Source organism: Vigna unguiculata, chromosome 3, assembly GCF_037176805.1.
Source record: "Vigna unguiculata cultivar grain cowpea cultivar isolate G323 ecotype 2 chromosome 3, ASM3717680v1, whole genome shotgun sequence".
Taxonomy (NCBI): domain Eukaryota; kingdom Viridiplantae; phylum Streptophyta; class Magnoliopsida; order Fabales; family Fabaceae; genus Vigna; species Vigna unguiculata.
The window spans coordinates 11,464,616-11,480,295 of NC_140794.1; the positions used below are offsets into that span (position 1 = coordinate 11,464,616).

A 15,680-nucleotide genomic window follows, 5' to 3' on the forward strand; every position below is an offset into this window, starting at 1 on the left:
TAATCTATTAGGTAAATTCCTAATCCATTAATGACTGCATAGAACTCTGTATAAAACCAGTTTCTGAAATCAGTTTTGGGTGTGTGAAAAATTACAGAATTCCTAAGAAACATTATGAGAAATTGTCCTCTGAGATTTACAGAGTTCCTAAGCATTCTTGAGAGATCATTCAAGTAAAGATTCAAGGAGATTGATGGTGGATTCAACCTTGATGGGTCAAGCTTGGATCTAAGAACAAATTGACAAATCTGCACAATAATAGGTGTATTCGTTTCTTGATTCTTTCTTATTGTATTTCTGTTCATAGTTGATTCACTGAGTAAAGTGAAGGTCTAGGTGCAATTGTGTGGATGCATTGCTTCTAGGGGGAGTTCTTGATTTGTAGATCAAGCTCCTTAGTCTTTAGGGTCTTGAATTATATAGATGCTCTTGTAATTCTTGGATCTCTATTAAGTTAGTGGAATCCTCCTAAGTGGGTTTACTTAGGAGAAGACTGGACGTAGATTCATCTTGAATCAAACCAGTATAAACTGTTGTGTTCTTGGTTTCTCTCTTCTCTTACACCTTTCTTGATTGGTTTACATAGTCCATTAACACAGAACTGTAAAATTGGTTAATTGGGTCATAAGGGTTAAAGATACTTCCAAGATTCAATTTAACTAAGTGAAAGACTCAATAACCAGTTCAGATCCCTTTCTTGGTTGGGTTATATTAGATAGATCTGTTTTAACAGGAAACATTGGTTTTGACTTGTGAGAAGGAAGAAAAATACCCTTTGGAATCAAAGAAACAAATTCATCAATCTAATATGACTTTTGAATTTACAGACTTGCTAGGTGAGTACTCTACTCAATGAGCAAGAGCATAGTTTGCAAAGTCAAAAAAGTAGGGGAGGAGGTTCCTTCGTTGGGCGAGTAACACCTTTGCTAAGGGAGAGTGCATTTTTGTTAAAGCGAGAGGGGCAGGAGCATCGTAGCGAACATTGGAGGATTTTCTTCTAGTATTCCCTAGCTGGGTGAGCCATAATGTCACCAACGAGAAAGGGAGATTTAACTAAAATGATATATCAATTGTATGGAATTTGAAATGATATGAGATATATGTATTTGTGTGATGGTTTAATTACGAATGAGAGATGATAATATATGATTGTGATGGGATGAATGTGGAATGACATTCAAGGGAGAAAACATTTCACTATTAGGTTAGGTGTATTGAATAGGGATTAATAGGAGATTATCCAAACTCTACTAAATATTCTTGTTCACATAGGAGAAAATATTTAGTCAGTGAAAATAAATGGAAGTTGATATGGAAATTGGTTTGTAATATAACCTTTGTAGTGTGTTATAGTAAGTTAGTTACTCCTATGTAAGAAAGCTGAATAAAACTATGGGATCCTTGTAAACTATGAGATGCTTATAATTAGAAAAGAAGTTATAAAATCCAGGTTTTAAGAAGACCTCTCCATTATTGATAATAATTAACAACAAAATTATAAACAAACTAAAAAACAGCTTGTATTACAGAAATGATGTTGCACTGTGCTAACCTCCTACTAATTCTTTTCTTTTTTCATTTGGCTGCAACTCAAATTGTTACGAAGCTTGCTACTACAAACTTTCCCCACCCTTTGAAGAGCTAGAAATCACTTCTACCAAAGTCTTAAAATTGCTTGCTGATAACCCTTCAGGCGTAGATGCATCTTCCACAGTTTTCTTCATCTCAAGAACGTTGTCTCTAATCTTCTTCCCATCTTCCTGCACCAGAATAAGATTTAAGCTTCTAATCAATCCGTTTTTGTTGAACACCCTACCTTCTATCGTCACCCCAACCTTCCAAACATCCTCTATCACTCTTGCACCCACCATTTGATCTCCATAGAATGGCCTGCAGATCATAGGAACCCCACTCGAAACACTCTCAGTCACTGAGTTAGATCCACAATGAGTCACAAAAACTCCTACCGAATCATGTCCCAAGAGTTGGGTTTGTGGAACCCAAGGCACCACTTTCCCACGCATCAAGGTTCTCTTCTCAAACCCATCTGGCAAAAGACCCCTCACACTTTCCTTCAGAGACCACACAAATGGAAATCCACTTTCTTCCAATGCCTCCGCCACCGCCACAATCTCATGTGGAGGTGGCGTCACCACCGTCCCAAACGAAACATACACCACTGACATAGAAGGATTCGAATCCAACCACGACAAGCATCCACTCGGATCTGCCCCAGATAATAATATCGGGAACCGAACCGGCACAACATAAAGCATACACTGCAATTTGGATCTCATGTCTTCGACGAACAAAGGTGGGTCTAATTCCTCAAAGAAATTCATAACCACTGCCTTGGCTTGAGGTAGCACCTCACCCAGTGAAACCAGCGTCCTTGAAAACACCATCTCCTTTTCTCCGGTGAAAAGAAGATCCTGCGGAATATCTTTAACACACATCTTGGGCAACCCCGGGGATATATCAAAGCGAGCATCTTCATCGCAGTCTTCAAACTTCTGGCGTATAAAGTCAATGTAGAAATATAGAGAAAGCGTGCATGACATGGGTGGCCAAAATGCAATCCAAGGAACATTGAGGCTCTGAGCCACAAGGAGAGAAGAGGATACAAAAGCATCGGAAATGATGCATGTGACCTTTTTCTTGGTGTCTTCTTCAGCCATCTGTATACCCTTGCGCAAATTCTCAGGTCCGGTGCTGAGAAAAAAATTGAGCTTTTCGATTGGGTGGTTGGCTAATGGGTGACCCTCGTAAGGGATTCCATCGTTTATGCTATAGGGCTTGATGTTGGAGGGGTTGTGGGGTTTTGCGAAATGCAACGCATTGCATTTGTGTGTGCTGATGAACGAGAATGTACAGCTTGGAGTGGCCTGAGAGAGTCTGAGGACGAGGTTCAAGATAGGTACAACGTGTGTGCCGAAGGGGAAAGGAAAGACTGCAACATGTTTGTCTTTTGTTGAGTCTGATGACATGATTTGGAAGCCGCAAGGAGAAGCTCGGAAAGATGAACAAAGGGAACTATGAACTTGGAATGGATTGGGAGAATTGTGGCCAACCACACATTCAATCGCTGTAACCGTTCTTCGAACAACTCGGATCGTATTCTTTTGTAGATGTTAAGAATTCTATGTTCTTTTCTTGTTAAAAGTTTTAACTTAGATTAAATAGATCTACGATAAATTGTGTATGATCATATTTTCATTTAATTTTCAATATAAGTAAGAATATTAATTTTTGTTGTGGTAAAGTTTTTATATTTTTAATTATTTTAAATATTTTTCTCATTAACTTGCACTTAAAACTTTGGCGTAGATGGCCTAATCAAGGGAATAAATTTATTTTAAATTGAAAAAAAAATTAGATAAATTGAAAATATAAAAACAATTTAGTTAAGACAGTTTAAAAAATGTCAAAGTAAATCATGAAATATAGAGTTAAATTGAACTAAAATTTAGATTAGGACCAACATTATATTTTAATTTTCAATTGTAATAAGGCAAAATTATGAAAATTTTACGAGGTATTATTATGGATTAAGTTTGATTTTGATAACAAATTAATTTAAGAGAAAATAATATATATATATATATATATATTTTTTTTTTTTTGATAACACAAATGATTTTTATAATGTAATCCAATTATAAAAACTAGGCATGGTAAACTTATTAACCTCTCAATCAAAATTTCCATCTTTTATTCATCTTTTTTCTATCCTGTCACAAAAATCGAAAGTGTTCGATCGGCGTTCTCGGTGGTGAAAGGAGTCCACGAACTTGGAGAAGGATCCATATTCGATTTGGAACGTCAGGTTTTGGTTAAAATTTTTAAATGAATCAAAATAATGTATTTAAATTTTATATATTTAATTATTATTATTAAGGCTTAAATAGTCATTTAGTCCTAGTTTTAGTCGATTTTTTTCACTTTGGTCCTACTTTTGAAAATGTTTTCAATTTGGTCATACCTTTCGTAATTTTTTTTCAATCAACTCATTTTCGTTAACTCCGTCTAAATCGTTAACGGAACAGTGGTCAGCATGGTGATTTTGTGTGATATGGATATTCTTCAGTGACATGTCCGTTTGCACTGTCATAGCCCAGATTTTAAATTGAAATTTAGAGTTTGTGTTCATTGTGGTTGTCTTCCATTAAAGTTCAGCTGAAAAGGAATGTCTCGTGGGGCATCTTCATCTTCTTGCAATAGCTGGGTTCACCGAACTTGCAATTCTTGCCATGGTGGTTCTAGGGTTTCAGGCTCACCCCCAATTTGTGATTGCGGAGACATTGCAGTGGTGCACACAGCTAAAACTACAAAGAACTTGGATAAACAATTTTGGGGTTGTGCGAACTTTAAGGTTTGTTTCCCAGTGTTTCTTTCACTTTCAGTGTTTCACTTTCATCTTCATGGTTTTTTTATGTTGCAGAGATGTGGTGAAGATGTGTTGGGATGCAACTTTTTCAAGTGGTGTTACGAAGAGGGTGCTGATGAGCGAGATGCCATTATCGCTAGGCAAAGGTAGAAGATCGCTTATATTGAAAATTCATTGAGTGTTTGGAAGAATCGGATGTAAGCTGTGATAGGTGTTCTTATTGTAATGAATGTAGTGATTTTTATGGGTTGTAATTGTCATTGGCTATCTTGAATAATTACATGAATGAATGAATGAATGATATTCCTTTATCGTTAATTACATATTCTCAACTGTTTAAAATTGTTTGTTATTTTTGTGTAATTTTAATGAAATGAAGAATGAACAATTTGAAAATGAAGAAGGCAGATAAAATTCTGAAAAGTGCAAAGTTGATGCATTACTAATTAAGGCTTTTAAGCCTTCCATCAAAATATCAGTGATCAAACTCCAGAAATTCTTAAAGTACATCCTGATTTCCCAATTATCACATTCATAATACATAACAAAATATTCCCCTCCCCCAAAATACATTCAGTAATCTCATGATGGACGTGTTGGCCTTCTTATTTGCATTTTTGGCCTCATCTTTCTAATTCCATAAGTTGGTTGGCTAGGCTGTTGTACTGCAATGTTGGGTGGTGGTCCTGCTGCTGGTGTGATTGGTGCTACAGGTGGAGTGCATAAACAAAACCCTAATCACTAACACTAAACCCTAGTCATTAACATTAAACCCAATCAATACTGAGCAAAAATAAAACCCTAAAGCAGGACATATCTCCGCGATGAACACGTTTTTCCCTCCGCAACGATTCTACAAAGATGAGCGTAAACCTTGGATGCTAGAAATTGATCTCAAAGGCGCAATTCCAAAATTTCACAGAGCGACGAAAAAATCCCCAATTCGACCCCTAAATCCCCAATTCGACATAAACAACCCTGAACCCAATTTAATTCAACTTAAACCCTAAAATGAATCTGCAATTACAATTAAATGGTCAGCACAGTAACATAACACACACGTCACTTAACAGTGTCCACGTCACACAAAATCACCACGCTGGCCACTGTTCCATTAACGATTTAGACGGAATTAACGAAAAGGAGTTGATTGAAAAAAAATTACGAAAGGTAGGACCAAATTGAAAACATTTTCAAAAGTAGGACCAAAGTGAAAAGAGTCGACCAAAACTAAAACCAAATGACTATTTAAACCTATTATTAATATAATGAAAGTCTATATAATTTAATATTAAAATTTTTGTATGTTTTTTTAAAAATTTTAGTTTTGAAAATGTATTTGACATTTTAAATTAGTTTTTCTAGTTTCATTTTTTTTCTTGAATATTCTAATATTTGAGCACGTTCTCTTATAATAAGTTTTAAAGAATTAATATGAAACATTATGTCTATAATTCACAAAAGTTAATATGAAAATTTTCACTTATGATATTTTAAATTTTAAAAAATAGTTTTCTAATTCAACAATTGAATTCCTAGTATCATGCTTGAAAAGAGGTGAAGTAAATTTATATTATTTTTATCTTCAATTGTATCTTTCCTTTTATCACTTTACAAAAAATGAATCAATTATTTTATTTTCATCAACATACCTATTTAAAAAAAATAAGACTAAAAAATAATTTATCAAAATCTATTCAAAGATTGAGAGACGTAATTACTATAAAAATATGATAATTAAGTCACATTTAAGAAATGGTTATGAAAAAACATATACTACATAACTTTTCTTTTTATATTCATAAAAAAATAAATATACAAAAAACTCATAAGATGAAAAAAAAAATATCAAACTAATATTTTTCTATCAAGAGAAGGGAGATAGTTATATATATATTTTTTATCTTAAAAGAGAACGGATGAGAACTAAGAACGAGACAATGAATTTATATCTAACTTTCTATTTTTTTTAAAACAAAAAACAAAAGAAGAGATGCAAAAGAAATTATTGAATACAATACGTGAGAAACTTAAAATGAAAAAAATATCTCAATAAACTTTATTATGTTTAATTTTTTTTATTTTTTATTTTATTAATATTAAATATTATATTTTATAAAAAAATAAAAAATTAATTTGAAAAAAAAAATATTTAAAAAAATAAAAAAAATCTTTGAGGGACCATGCCCCTGACCTTCTAAGGTCCCCCACTGCAGACAATGAACTTTCGTTCAACTCATACTTTAATGTGAAAATAATTTCACATCAATTGAGTTTTCAGTAAGTGCCCTTACAAGTTTTAATATATAATTTATATTTATTATGAGTAACTTATGTGGGGGTACTTTAGACATTGGAATATAGTCTAAGACTATATTTGTTGAAATGTTAAGAAAATAGAGATTCTACTTATACTATCATCTACCACATATGCATAAAGTATAACAGAGGAACAATAAAAAAGAATTAAATTCTTCCTTAACTTCACCATGGATGTTAACTAGGAGAGCATTCTTGAAGCAATTAATCGAGAAAAAGTAGCAAATTGCTACTACAAAGTCTGGAACGAAAGTTGAAGGTTTGATTCGCAAGACGTTATATGATACCAAATATGCAGTAAGACGATATTCTTTTGGGCATTTTGCTTTATGCACCGTATTGTTTACTATATTGCAGGCCCTTCTTTATTTTTTATTTTGTTTTTTCTTGCTGTTTGTACATACGTCTTTTACTAACCTACACCACCACTTTTTTATTAGACTAGTTTATTCTACTTTAATTTCATATTACACTTCTTCACATTTTAATATTTTATATATATAACCGTGTCATGTGTCCTATATGTTTACAATTTAACTGTATTTTTATATTGTGTTCGTATTCGTAGGACTTCATAGATGATGAAATGTATTTCATTTAACCTTATTCATTGTTTATTTTTGAACTTCCTTAAAAACATTAAATAGCTAGCGGAAGAAACATATAAAGGGAATTTACCTTGTACTTCTAAATAGATTGATGAGGAAAAAAGGAGTCAAACAAGTTATTTGGTTTGAAACCTGAAATGAGACAACAATTCTATAAAAGGAGGCTTCCTAGCTGCGCAACACCCATTTATATATGTCAACATAAAAATCATGATTTTAGTCATTCACTTGTAGTCCTTCTTAAGGATTCATAATAATGGTGTTGAATAGGTTGAAGACACTCGATCCTTTTACTCATGGCAATAATAGTAACATTAGGCTCAACCTTTGGTTAATACACATAGGAGACTCAAAAGAATACATATTTGATAAACCTCTTGTCACTTAGAAATTTAACAAAAACTCAAGTTTTCCCTAATGGAATAAGAAATGAACCAAGGTTTCAATTCAAGAATAGTACAATATTTTGAATGATTGAAAATGTGTAAACTGACTTTGATGGGAAAAATAAAATAAAATACTACTTTTAAACTACTTGGAAATACTCCTAAAATGCAACTAAGATGATGAGTGAAACTAATCCTAAGTCTAAATGCAAAAATGAAATGTAAAAGTACAAACACTAAGGTCTTATATGTTAAAATGAATTTTAAGTGTTTAGAAATGTGATATGAAAGTATATTATGGATGAATGGATGATATACGGTGTGTTGTGAGTGTTGGAATGACGTAAAACAACGTACAAATGCAAAATACGAGCGTGTTTGTGAAAATGCCTACAAGAAAACATAAAATGTAGAATGTGTTTGATGAAATACCTCAATGAACTGTTAATGGTAATTGTGCAATGAAAATGCTATGAACATGACTTGCAAGACTGGTTACGTTAAAATTATTCTACCAACTTTAATATTCAGTATTGGCTTGACAACATTCCCTCTTGTTAACTGCACAAACACTTCACAACAGTTGTATTTCACTTCCAGTTTTTCCAATCCTTTCGATTAGCTCATGTTCACCTTTGTCTAAGCCAAATTCTCCTTCATGTGAACTACACAGCTTAACAAAAGCATCAAATTAGAACCATTAACTTGCACATCAGAATTTATTTACAAAATCTAACTAAGAGTAATCTCAAAATAATGCTACCAAAATAAAAGGTGAAACTCCTAAGGTGCAATTAGTCATTATCCTAAAGGTTAATATACAAACCAAAACTAAAATAAAACTAAACATACTAGATTAACACCTATTATAATCTACTAAAATCTATTTTACTAAGAAACTAAACTAAAAATAATCTAACAAAAGCAAATTAAAACAATTTTGTAAACTAGAGTTATACTACACTAAACTAAATTTGAATTAAAAAATAAAAATTAAGCACTAAAACAAACCCAAAAAGATTTAAGTGATCTGGAAAAATTCCACCAAAAAATGAGACTTATTAATCTTACACATTTTACATTCATTCCTTTTTAACCTCATTACTATGATTCGAGTTGATCTTCCTATGATTTCACCTTATAGTTATGGGTAACAATTAATATAAGAAGTCATTTGCATTATTCGTTGAATTTATTGTGTACTATTTTTTTTTCATAAATTTCTTTTGTTAATGTTTCATCAATGTAGGATTGCATCAAATGTTATCATAATGACCATTAGGAAACAATATACTAAGTCATAGCCTACATGAGGTCACTAATTGATGACAAGGAAGAGATTTTTCCAACATTTTAAAGTAAATTTTCTCATATTTAATACTCTAGCATGCAATTGTTGCATTGTTGTTGTATTTTGAAATTGTCTTTGCAAATGTATTTACATAGAGTAAGGTTAGTTGAAGACTTGAAGATGAAGAAATCATAAAAAAGAATTTGCACTCAAAAAGCCTCACAAAGGCTATTTGAGATGTTTATGATAGCCCAAAAAACGAAAAAAAAAATAGAGTAGATGTTTAATGATAATTGGAACTCAATACTAACGATTTGGAATTCTCTTTCATATCATGCAAAGTGCTTACAAGCCTAATAAAACTAAGCATCTTAAATAGGTGGTATTTTACACACAGGTGAATCCATTAGTATATAAGCATGCAATTCGCATGGTAAGTATATCAAAGAGAGTTTGTTTTTATTTCTTTGTAACACATGTTGTTTATAGGAGAAGGAATTGAGTCGTCCAGGACATATTGATGAAGTTTTTAAGCAAATTCATATACGAACGACCAGTGGTAAATTTGTGGATGAAGATATAGAAAAACTCATGTAAGTCTAATTTTTTTAATGTTATTTATTTTATTATATTGTGTATTATATATATGATATCATTTATATTTTTGAATAATAGGAGGAATTTAAGAGCATATATCAAAGGCTCCATTCTCTGTTGGACAATCTGAATCATCCCCTATATGCCCTACATAAGAAGAGAGAATAAGGACTAATGATTGGATTCCTGCTATATGTGAAAAGAATAAAGGTTGGATCTATAGGATTAGAGAGGTCACTCATACTAAACATGGGGAGAAACTCACATATCATGGATGTTCAAATCACTCTTATGATTCACAAGAGATTGTCCAACTAAAGCAACAAGTTTTGAATTATAGAGAGGAGAATGAGAGGTTAAGTCAACAACTACAACAACAATGAAAATTACAATCATTTGTTACTATTGTCCTCCCTTTCCTTCTACCAAATGCACAAACCACATTACAACAACAACAACAAAAAGAGCAACAACATTAATTTGAGCAACGCCAACCTCAACAAGACCAAGAGCAACCACAACAAAATAACCAAGAACAAAGTCACCAAGACCAAGACCAACACCCATTGACATTACTACTCTAGATATTAGGTATTTAGAATTTTGCACTTCTATATTATGTTAGCACTTTTAGATTATGTTTTGTTAGAACTTGATTTAAATTATATCTTTTTAAAGATTCAATTTGGATTATGAGATTGGCACTTGTTTGTTTTAGATTAGATTTTTTTACTTTTTGATGTGGATTTTATGCTGTTGATAACTTGAATTTGGATTCAGTGAAATTTGGTATCAAATTTTAGTGTCTATGATGTGTTGATAAAATTTTATTTTGTTTAAAATAATTTCATTGCAAATGACAATGAATATAAAGAAATAATGGAAACAAAAAAATATACTTTTTAATTTGAAATATACATTACACATAGATTTACATACAAAACAATCCATATGTAACTCACCAAGTATTATTTACGAATTATTCTGTATGTAACTCACACAACATTACCTATAAATCATTCCATATGTAATTTACATATATGTATTCATCCAAAATTACATACAAATTATTATTATTATTATGTATGGAACTTACAAATAATAATCAATATAAAGAAAAAATGGAAATAAAAAAAAATATACTTTTTAATTTGAAAAATACATTACACGTAGATTTACATACAAAATAATCCATATGTAATTCACCTTGTATTACTATAAACCATTCTGTATGTAATTTATATGTATGAATTCATCCAAAATTATATACAAATCATTATTATTCCATATGTAACTTATTTATGAATTATTTTGTATGCAATTTATCTAACATTGCATATGAAATAATTTGTATGTAATTTTCTATGAATTTCATTATTTATGCATTATTTCGTATGTAATATTACCTACAATTTTTTTTTTCGTAAGTAAATTTACCTACACCTGGCTTATAGAAAGATATTTTTTTTCTATATGTAATTTGTAGGTAATATCCAATTATCTATGTATTTTATACATTACATACGAATTTCAAATGTTTTTTATCCTTTAATTTTTAGTGAAAATTGGAATTAATTCTTCTTTGAAACTTTAGACCAATTTAGTCCTCTATAGTTAAAAATGCGTGGATTTACTTTTGTTAACAAAATTTTGTGAAGTTTATTTGATGTTTCAAACATGTTTCTCAGCTAACATTGAAACCAAAATGCGTCAAATTGTGTAAACAACTCAAATGCTATTATGAAATACGTTTGAAACGTCTGATAAACTTCACAAATTTTGATTAAAATGACTAAATCTACATATTTCTAAAGTTGGGAAACTAAATTAGAGTAAAATTTAAAGGGAGACTAATTCCAATTTCACTAAAAGTTAAGTAACCAAAAACATATTTAACCCTTAATTATTTAATCATAATTTACAAAAAAAAAAATCATTACAACTATACAAAAATTGAATACAACAAAATAATTAAGCATTTTTAATAAATATTAATTAGCCATAAGAGTTTAACATATATGAATGAAATTATAAGTAAAAAGTGAAATATAAATATATATATATATATATATATATATATATATATATTTGTTGAGAAGCTAAAATAATACATTCAAAAAATATATAGTTTTGAAATTATATTTTATATGGGTCTCATTTTAGATAAGCTCCTTTAATTTCATCTCTTCCACTCATTGAATATTCTCATATTTGAGGATGTTTTTCTAATCACATTACAAAGAATTACAAACCCATCACATGTACTTCCTTAAACTTTAGAAAAGACTCCTCTAATTGAACAGTTATTTCATTAGTATCTGCTTTGAAATATATAAGGGAGTTGAATTTGTCTTGTTTTCACCTTCACGGTAGTTTCCCTTTAATCACTTTAAAAAAATGAATGTATTATTTTATTCTTCATTAACGTCTAGAATTTTACATATTACATGAAATTTTTCTAGCAAATTTGTTAAAATATTTTAGCAAGAATTTTTTTTTCTTATTTTTTTTAAGAATTTCAATTGACAAATATTTTCTTCTTGGACAATTATTTCCTATAAAATTTTAAAATTCGCAAGTATTTCCTACAACTTTTTCTTTTGCGAAAAGTGTCTTATACAAAATCTTTTGCTAAAAAATTGGTAACCATTTCTTACAAACTTTTTTCATAACAAAATTTGTAAATATTTCCTACGAAAAAATTCAAACAAAATTGGCAGAAAATATGAATTTTCTTAATAGTGATTAATATACTTATTTTACTTTAAATTAAAAATAGAAAAAACTTTATAACTTCAAATGTAAAATTATAAAACAGTTTTATAAAAGTTTGGAATAAATATATTTATTTAAAAGTTTATTTAACATTTTATACCATTTTAAAATGTTATAAATCTATTTTAAAATTATCAGATATTATAACTTAAATTAAAAGAAAGTGTGGGTTAAGGCGATGCTAATATTTTAACTTTTTATTTTTTATTTAATCATTAAAAGTGTGGGTTAGGCGCCAGTATTTTGTTTTATACAAAAGATTAAATAACATGTGTCATGTTGTTTGTTATGAAAGATTATTTTTAATATCGTCCAAAAATAGAGACCAAAAATAATAATTTTGAAAGTGCAAGTATCAAACACAGTGATCAAATTTCGACTAGAGACTATTTTCAAATTAAGGTCAAATTTCAAACAATATTGTACTAATATTTATAATTTAACTTCTTCATTACAAAAGGTATATGGAAAAGCTACGCATCTGAGCAGACAAACATGTGCAGGAGACATTGCAAAAGGATTACAAGAAATTTTAGGAGATCTATTAAACGCTAAAGAAGATTATGCATACTACATATTTCCATAAACATGATTGAAGAAAGTTTAATGCACACAAACTTCGTCCCCATCAGTGATACAAATGCCTTTCAATCCAAATTTTCTCTGGAGAACCATAACCCTAATCTCAATTTTCTCTACTTCGTTATAACCCTAATCTCAATTTTCTCTACTTCGTTAACCTAATTCCTCTTTCAATTAAACACCATGTCATTCTGTCGTAGTAAATAAATGATTACGTCACTCTACAATGCACCACACCAGTGGAAGAGTTACACGTATACATTATTTTTTTAACGATTTTAACGAAGTTAAGTAAAAAAATTTAATTGAATGATATTTTTAAAATTTAGGATCAAATTGAAAAAAAATCCTAAAATAGGATCAAATTGAAAATTTTAACCAAAATGATGAAAAAATTACCTATTAATAATTTAATTTCTGCATTACAAAAAGTTATCCATTAAATTAATATAAAATTAAAGTATCAATAGTGGACAGTTTTAAGGAAACACTTATGACAAATTAAAAAGTGTTTTTCTTTTTCTCTATCTAATCTGTGGTTGGAAATGGGAAGTATGGTGGAGTTAGGAATCAAACGTGATTTATGTGAGAATGGTTGTTGGTTAATTAGTGTACGTACATCGCCATAAGTATCTCTCTATCTATGTTTTCAATTCATCTCTTGGAATGGTGGTTACCTCCTTCATATTTTCCATCTCCTATTCAAATTGATATTATTATATTGAATAATAATAATAATAATAATTGATATAGGTCTTGGTTGGGGAATAAAATTTTAGTTATTACATGTAATTTATTTTAAATTATCTATAAATATTAATCCACAAATAAATAATAGAAAAATGTTTAGAGAATCTTAGAGAGGTAGGTGCAGAATTTGGATTTTGTAAGAATGACACCACATCACTCTAAAAATTAATTTTTGTTAAAGACTTTTCCTCGTAATAATGGTGGTTGGTTTCATCTCAAACGTAACGGTAAGTATGCAACTTGTCGTTTCTTTCTTTCTCTGTTCCATCACGCAAAGTAAGTTGGTAGTTAGTTAGTGATGTAAAATCGAAACTCGAGACAGTACTTACTTAATGACTTCATAAATGTTAAACAATAATAAAAAGCCGTGGGCTGAATTCCATCACCATTTGTGTTCCACCGTTTCCATTCATCTAACTCAATGGAAAACAAACACATAGCAGTTATTGCCTTTCCTTTTGGCAGCCACCTTAAGCCTCTTTTAAACCTTGTTCTCAAACTAGCTCAGGCTGCTCCACACTCTTCATTTTCATTCATTGGCACACACAAATCCAACGCAATCCTTTTCCCAGGATCCCACATCCCCAATAACATCAAACCTTATACCATCAGTGATGGAATCCCAGAGGGTCACGTCCTAAGCAATAATCCAACTGAAAAAATTGATCTTTTTCTCAAAACTGGTCCTCACAACTTGCACAAGGGAATACAACTTGCTGAAGCCGACACAGAGAAGAGAGTCACATGCATCATTGCCGATGCTTTTGTCACCTCTTCTCTCCTTGTGGCTCAGACACTCGATGTTCCTTGGATTGCACTTTGGCTTCCAAATTCATGCTCGCTTTCTCTCTATTTTTACACTGACCTCATACGCCACCACTGTGCAAACCATGCTGCAAAGACAACCTTGGATTTCCTTCCGGGGTTGTCTAAGATCCGTGTTGAAGATATACCACAGGATCTGGTCGTCGTTGGAGAGAAAGAGAGTGTGTTTACAAGGACGCTTGTTTCATTGGGTAAGGTGCTACCTCAAGCTAAGGCAGTGGTTATGAATTGCTTTGAGGAATTGGATCCACCATTGTTTGTTCAGGACATGAGATCCAAGTTGCAGTCTTTGCTCTATGTTGTTCCATTTCCCTCTCCGCTGTTGCCACTATCCGACAAAGATTCAAGCGGGTGCTTGTCGTGGTTGGATACCAAGAGTGCCAGATCGGTGGTTTATGTTTGTTTTGGGACCGTGGTGGCACCGCCACCCGATGAGCTTGTAGCGGTGGCAGAGGCATTGGTAGAAAGTGGGTTTCCATTTCTGTGGTCTCTAAAGGAAGCTCTAATGGGTGGTTTGCCAAGTGGGTTTGTTGAGAGGACCAAGATGCGTGGGAAAGTGGTGCCTTTGGCCCCACAAACGCAAGTTTTGGCACACGATTCGATAGGAGTTTTCCTGACTCACTGTGGGGCTAACTCTGTGATGGAGTGTGTTTCAAGTGGTGTTCCTATGATTTGTAGGCCATTCTTCGGAGATCAAGATATAGCTGGAAGAGTTATAGAGGATATTTGGGAGAGTGGGATGATAATAGAAGGTAGGGTGTTCACAAAAAATGCACTGGTGAAAAGCTTGAATCTAATTTTGGTGCAGGAAGAGGGGAAGAAGATTAGGGAAAATGCTCTGAAGGCAAAGAAGATTGTGGAAGATGCAGTTAGGCCTGAAGGGCAAGCAGCAAAGGATTTCAAGACTTTGGTGGAAATAATTTCTACATCTTAAACTGGAGCAATGTGAAGGATGCTCCAATGGAGCTAGGTACCCATATTCACTGTTTTTGTTGTTTTATTTTTCTAAAGTTTTAATGTGTACTTGCAGTTAAGATTGGTAGACTCTTAGTTTATGTTCCTGTAAGTTTGAGATGTCACAACCTTTCTTAGCCTAATGTTTACCATATAACATATTTGTGATTTTTCAAACCACAACAAAAAACTACACTTTTGATCGA

General features: G+C 31.5%; 2 pseudogenes; one reads left to right on the forward strand and one right to left on the reverse strand.

Moving 5' to 3' along the window:
- Positions 1-1,451: 1,451 nt before the first annotated feature.
- Positions 1,452-3,098, reverse strand: LOC114179836 (anthocyanidin 3-O-glucosyltransferase 7 pseudogene; annotated as a pseudogene).
- A 10,945-nt stretch (positions 3,099-14,043) lies between these two features.
- LOC114176045 (anthocyanidin 3-O-glucosyltransferase 7 pseudogene) lies at positions 14,044-15,680 on the forward strand (annotated as a pseudogene).